We start from the raw sequence: 6,396 nt of genomic DNA, 5'->3' as shown, positions 1-6,396 counted from the left end.
ACAGATATTTGGTAGAACTTTTCCCCCATTTTCTTAAATGATCAATCGTTAGAATCTTATTATGTCCAACTAGCCATATAAAACACTGGACCTTATGTGGAATTGGCCACTTCCAGACTTTTGCAATCTGAGCAACGTAGGATGCCAATGATCATTGAACAAAAAGGAGTACATAGCTTTTATCGAAAAAAAGGCCATCCCTTTCTAGATCCCACACCAACTCATCATCTATATCTCATGCAATATACACGTCTTCTAGCTTAGTCAAAAGAGAAATCAGCTGGGAAAGCACATTATCTTGGACTCTATTGTAAGTTAAATGTACATTCCAGTGCAATTGTTGGCCCACTCGCTCATAGGTATCCGCCACTTTAGCTTGAGGGGAGACCTTAGAGAAAAGATCGGGGAATGTATACTTCAGAGGACCATCCCCAACCACTTATGGTGCCAAAAGGAGATAGAGGAACCACTACCCATGCACCACCTCACGTTGCTACGAAGATATGGCCTCTATAAGAAAATGTCCTTCCATAAAATGGATCTAGATGCGCTATCTCTCCCCCCTCCTAACCATATGCCAAATCTGTCTATTCCATACTTAGCCAAACAACTTACACCATAAGTGATCTTTAAAGAATAAGCTGTGCCCCCACCTGCACAGTAAGACCTTATTCATTATTGAGATTTTCCTGATACCCATGCTCCCATATTCTTTTGGCATGCACACTCTATCCCATCTCAAAAGATGCACACTCTATCCCATCTCAAAAGATGAAACTTTTTATCATCTACATTAGATCCCCATAGAAAATCCCTCATCATTTTCTCTTGTCTCTTAATAACACCATTCGGCATTTTTAAAAGAGACATTTGGTAAACTGGAAGATTAGCCATACACGACCTCAACAAAGTAACCCCACCACCCAAGGATAGGTACTTCAGCTTCCATAAATCAGGTTTTCTTTGAACCAGCTGGATGACCCTGTCCCAAGCCGAAATTGACAATCAAGTATCTGAAATGGGCATACCCAAATATGTGATAGGAAAATAATCCACCTTACATCCATGAGACTCAACCAATTCAGTAACCAGCTGATCATCACAATTTATGTTTATCAGAGAGGTTTTTGTAAAATTAACCTTCAATCCCATTGTCACCTCACAACAAGTCAGGAAACGCCCAATTTTTTGAATCTGATCCTTATCCGCCACACAGAAGGATAAGGGTGTCATCCGCCTATTGAAGATGAGTTATAATTGGTCCTTCCTGAGCGATCCTAAAACCATGAAAATTTCATTTATTCACCACATTGCACATCATCAGACTAAAGCATTCAACATACAATGTGAACAAAAAGGTGATAAAGGGTCTCCTTGCCTTAGCCCTCTCGATGCTTTAAAGAAGCCTTTAGGACTGCCATTGATCAAAACTGAGAATTGAATCGAGAGACACCCAAAAATCCACTTTCTCCATTTTTCTCCAAACCCCATTCTCTTCATAATCTCCAACAGGATACTCCACTCTACCTTGTCATAGGCTTTTTCCATATCTAACTTTATAACCACCTCTAGCTCCCCACTCTTGATTCTAGAGTGAATGCACTCCTGAGCAACCAATACACTATCAGTTATTGTCCGGTTTTAAACAAACGCTGCTTGGGGGACCTGATATAACAAACTCCAATACCCCCTTGAGCCTCTCCGCTAGAAATAACAATTCACCATGTACCATAAAACTTTTGAACATCTCTAAAAGTTCCCTTGAAAGCATATTCCAAATTTTTTGAAAAAAACACATGGGAGAGCCATCCTGGCCATGTGCTTTGTCCCCTGCTAAAGCAAAGACTACCCTTTTTAGTTCCTCCATGGACACAATTTCTTCTAGCTTAGTCATGAGATTCAAAGAAAGCACCCTAAAAGGAATGGGGTCTATGCTAGGGGTAAATAAAACTTCAAAGGTAAATGCTTTCTGAAAATGATCAATAATAGACTGATCAATTCCATCTCTATCATTTGCCTCAATTCCATGAATTGTCAGGCCAGTGATATAGCAATGACATAGAAGAACTTGATGTTCAAATCCCCCTCTTTCAGTCACTTCACTCTAGAACGTTATTGCCAATACACGTCTTCAAGTCAGCGACATTCATTCAGAGCAGATAACTTCTCCTTTTTAGTCATTAAGACAACATCTGAGACAACTCCATCCTCCTGGATAGCCTGATCTAAGATCTGAATATCCTCTAAACAACTCTTAATTTTTCCTTTTAACTGATATTTGTTCGACCTTTTCCCCTCAATCAGCTTATGCTTAACATTAAGAAGTTTTTTGTGATAGCTGAAAATCTAATGAACTAAAGGTAATAGTGTTTTCCCAAGTGCTTCTAATCAATTTAACTACCCCATCCTCTTCTAACCAACTAATATCCAGTCTAAAAGGTTTAGGCCCTCCTAAAGAGTTACTCGAACATAATAGAAGAGGGCAATGATCTGAGGACAATCTCGGCAATGCTTTAACTGAAGATAGTGGGAAAAATTCCAGCTAATCATTAGACACTAAGAATCTATCAATTTTTGTCATGATCAAATCAATAACAAAATTATTCATCCAAGTATACAACACTCCCAACATTGGCATATCAAATAATCTATTACTTTCAATAAATCTGTTGAAGAGCCTCATGGAAGAGTTGATTGAACATCTAGTGGATGAGTCCTCTGGTCATCGAATTAAGTTAAAATCATCTCCAATACATAAAAGAATATCATACAATGAAAGAACACCAGAGAGATCATTAAGACAATCTTACTTTAAAGACATCAAATTAAGTCCATACACATTCAGCAACCCCAAGAGAAACCCAAAGAGGACCATTAAACAAAATTCCCAAAAATCTATCACCCTTAATAGCCTCATAACTTTGCAAAATATGAGGGTTCCATAGCACCCCATAAACCACTTGACGCCCCCACAGAGTCAACACCGTCAAAACAAATCGCTCTAGTCCCCCAAACTTCCCCAGCCCCAGTAACAACATGGCAAGGAAGCTTGCTTTCTTGCAAAATTAAAATATCAGGATTAAACTTCCTAATTAAAAACAAAAATCCATTTTCCTACTAGAATCCCCTAAACCCCTTACATTCTAGTTTAGAATAATCATTAAGAAAGAGATGAAGTCGATCCGGGACCATCGAGGGGTGGTCCAAAGTAATGTTGGTCCAGCATCATAGCAATCTCCAATGAGGAAGAACTGGAAGAAGAGGTTGAAGTAAGAATCCGTTTCACCACTGCTAATCTCCATTGGAATAGAGTCAATCACTTGAGGAGGATTGATGACCACTCCGGGGCTCCTAGAGGCCAAATGGGCTGAGGAACGACTAGGAACAGATGCTTTGCCTTTGACTTTCTTAGACCCTGAGAGCAATGGCCTCTTCTCAGGACTCACAACTACCTCCTTCTCAGCACCCTTTCGAGCAAGTTCCACCATAGAGGAAGACATATCAACTTGTGCCTGCACTAGTTTCTCCGCCTTTTTCTTTTTTCTAATCTCCTCAAGGACCACAACAATAGGGACATTGTAGTCTAGCCCCATATCTAGCCTCATTCTTCCTCTCCTCAATATCAAACTCTACAGACTTCCGATCCTTAGGGGCAGCAATTACCGGAATCTCTTCATCATTATAAACCACATTCAAGAGAGGGCCTTCCACAACCACCATGGCCACTTGAGAATCAGGGGGAGGATGCTCTTCGCTGTCATTCGGCAAAAGCAGCGAATCCAACTCCTAATCCAAGCATTCTTCATCAAAATCAACCACATGTATGATTGCCAAAGGATCCACCAGTAAGGGATCAAAATTTGGCCTATCACAAGGTTCAATTTTTTTTCTTGGCAACTCTTTGACAGGGAAGGAACTTCATCGTCATTGCTGAGGCAAAGACTAAGCACAACAAATTCGTGGTTGATAACTTAGCCTTCAAACTCTCCACCAAGCCAGATGACCGGAGAGGCACACCATAGGATGCAGGAGTTTCAGGATGAAGGCAAGAAAGGCAAGAGAGGGAAGGCGAGAGGAAGAAATTTACTTCAACCGCCTTCAACGACGGGATATGGTCATTTTCAAAATCGTGGTCATCATGACCTGTACTTTCCAAGATCTGCACTGCTGGATTCACCGTCAACATCTCTTTACCATGTGTAGACACCTCCCCAACCGTAGGAAAAAGATAAGGTAAACCCTCAATACCACTATAGCCACGAGAAACCGCACCTCGTCTCTCTATCAGCACATCCAAATTTGAAATTTGAACCCCCCTTTAACAGAGAATGTTGTAAATCCAGGAGTCTACCCACTAGAATCCACATTTTCTTGATTTTAAAATTTGAAATCCCGTTACGAGAACCATGGAACCTACGGCGACGACATGACCGTTTCTTCAGATATCTGAAACCGTTGGCTAAGACATCCCCTAGCCTTTGATCAAGAGATATTCCGTCAACAGTGGGAACCATAATGTCAGCTCCTTTCTTCCTCTGTATCAGGGTCCAGGCTCCCTTTTGGTTTACTATCTATGGACCTGATACTACATGTGAGTCAGATTTAACTAACGGCAAACCCTAAGAGCCTTCAATATTGACATCAACAATGAAGACATCTGGTCCCATATGTAGTTTAACTTTTCGTGGACAAGGAAATCCAGCAAATCTCGTAATATTAACTCTAGCCACTGCACGGTTTGTAACACAAAGAGTAGACCTGTCCACTTCACAAAATTCTCCAAAGGAACTGACAACTTTTCTAAATATGGTCACATCCCTGACATACAAAGGTATACCCTATACCCTAGAACCGTACCCAACATTCTACTTTTTGAACACAAGACAAATGCACCAAGGGATTCCATGATACTAAGGTCATTAGTGAACCTCGAACTCTATATAACTTTTCATGAAAAGCTCTAGAGATATCAGAGTCGGATTGCAGCAGGAACGCCACCCTACCATTATCGATTGAAAATACTTTAGGGCAATAATCTAACCCCCATCCCCTTTTCCCCAAGACCAAAAACAACAACTAGAGACACTTGGCACTATCATTAGGCATGATGTGAGTGCGCTGCCTTGTAAATATCTTGAGATTCCCCTGATTTCAGGAAATCCGTCTAGATCGATTTGGGATCCTATTGTTGAAATATTTGATAAGAAGATGGATATGTGGAAATCCAAATTACTCTCTTTGGAGGGAAGAACTACTTTGATCAAGTCAACTCTCTCTAACTTGCCTATCTGCCTTATATCTTTCGCATGCCCAGGGCAGCGAGGAAACATTTAGAAGATATTATGCGAGCATTTCTGTGGGGTGAAACGGGAGAGAGAAAAAAACTGAAATTGGTAAGATGGGATAAGGTGGGATAAGGTATGCACATGCATTAAGGATGGGGCGTTGGGTATAAAAAGGCTAAATCTGATGAATACAAGCCTTCTCACAAAGTGATGGTGGCGGTTCCAATTACTGTAAAATTCGTTGTGGGGTAATGTGCTCAAAGATAAATATGGAATGGATGCTAGTTATGCAGTTATTAAAAGCCCGAGATCCAAAGCATCAATGTCTAGTATTTGGAGAGGGATTGACTTTTGTAACCTTTATATCTTGCCCATTATAGAAAGTTGGTAGGAAAAGGAGATCAAACTATTTTTTGGTTTGATGAGAGGTTGGGAAACTATCCCCTTCGATACTTGTTTCCTGAAGTTTTCTATAAAGTGCTAAACCCACTAGCCTCAGTAAAGGAGATGAAGAGGGGACAATGCTTCTAATGTTTCATGGTCTATTATGTGTAGATACAAAAGGACGTCTGATGCTTTTGTTGATGAATTTCAAAACTTGATGGAACTCTTACAAAACTTCTTTTAAGCTCCAAAGAGAGAAGACACTCTCGTTTGGGATTTGAACCCTCATGGTGACTTCTCGGTGAAGTCAGTCTATCGTCTCCTTTACGATGATAGGTTTCGGGATATAGACCCAAATCTGAAAAAAGTTGGAGTCTTCATATTCCGCTGAAAGTTAAATTGTTTTTGTGGATTGCGTGCCAAAAGAAGATTTCTACAATAGATAATCTCTGGGGGAGGGGATTCATTTTAACAAATGGCTGCTAACTATGTTTGCAAGATGTTGAGACGGTAGATCACGTTTTGCTGCATTGCCCTTTCTCCCAAAATATTTGGAATTGGTTTCAACAAATGATTCAATTTCACATCCAAATCCCTCAATCTATGAATGTTGTTCTTCAACAAGGGATGCAACCAGGTCTTCCAAAGATTGGCACAATACTATGGTGATCTTTATGGACTAGTATAGTGTGGAATATCCGGAAAGAATGCAATAGGAGAACTTTTG

This window comes from Amborella trichopoda, chromosome 7 (assembly GCF_054954075.1).
Source record: "Amborella trichopoda isolate Santa Cruz 75 chromosome 7, AtrichopodaSantaCruz75HAP2 v2.0, whole genome shotgun sequence".
Lineage (NCBI taxonomy): Eukaryota > Viridiplantae > Streptophyta > Magnoliopsida > Amborellales > Amborellaceae > Amborella > Amborella trichopoda.
This window is presented reverse-complemented; position numbering follows the sequence as displayed.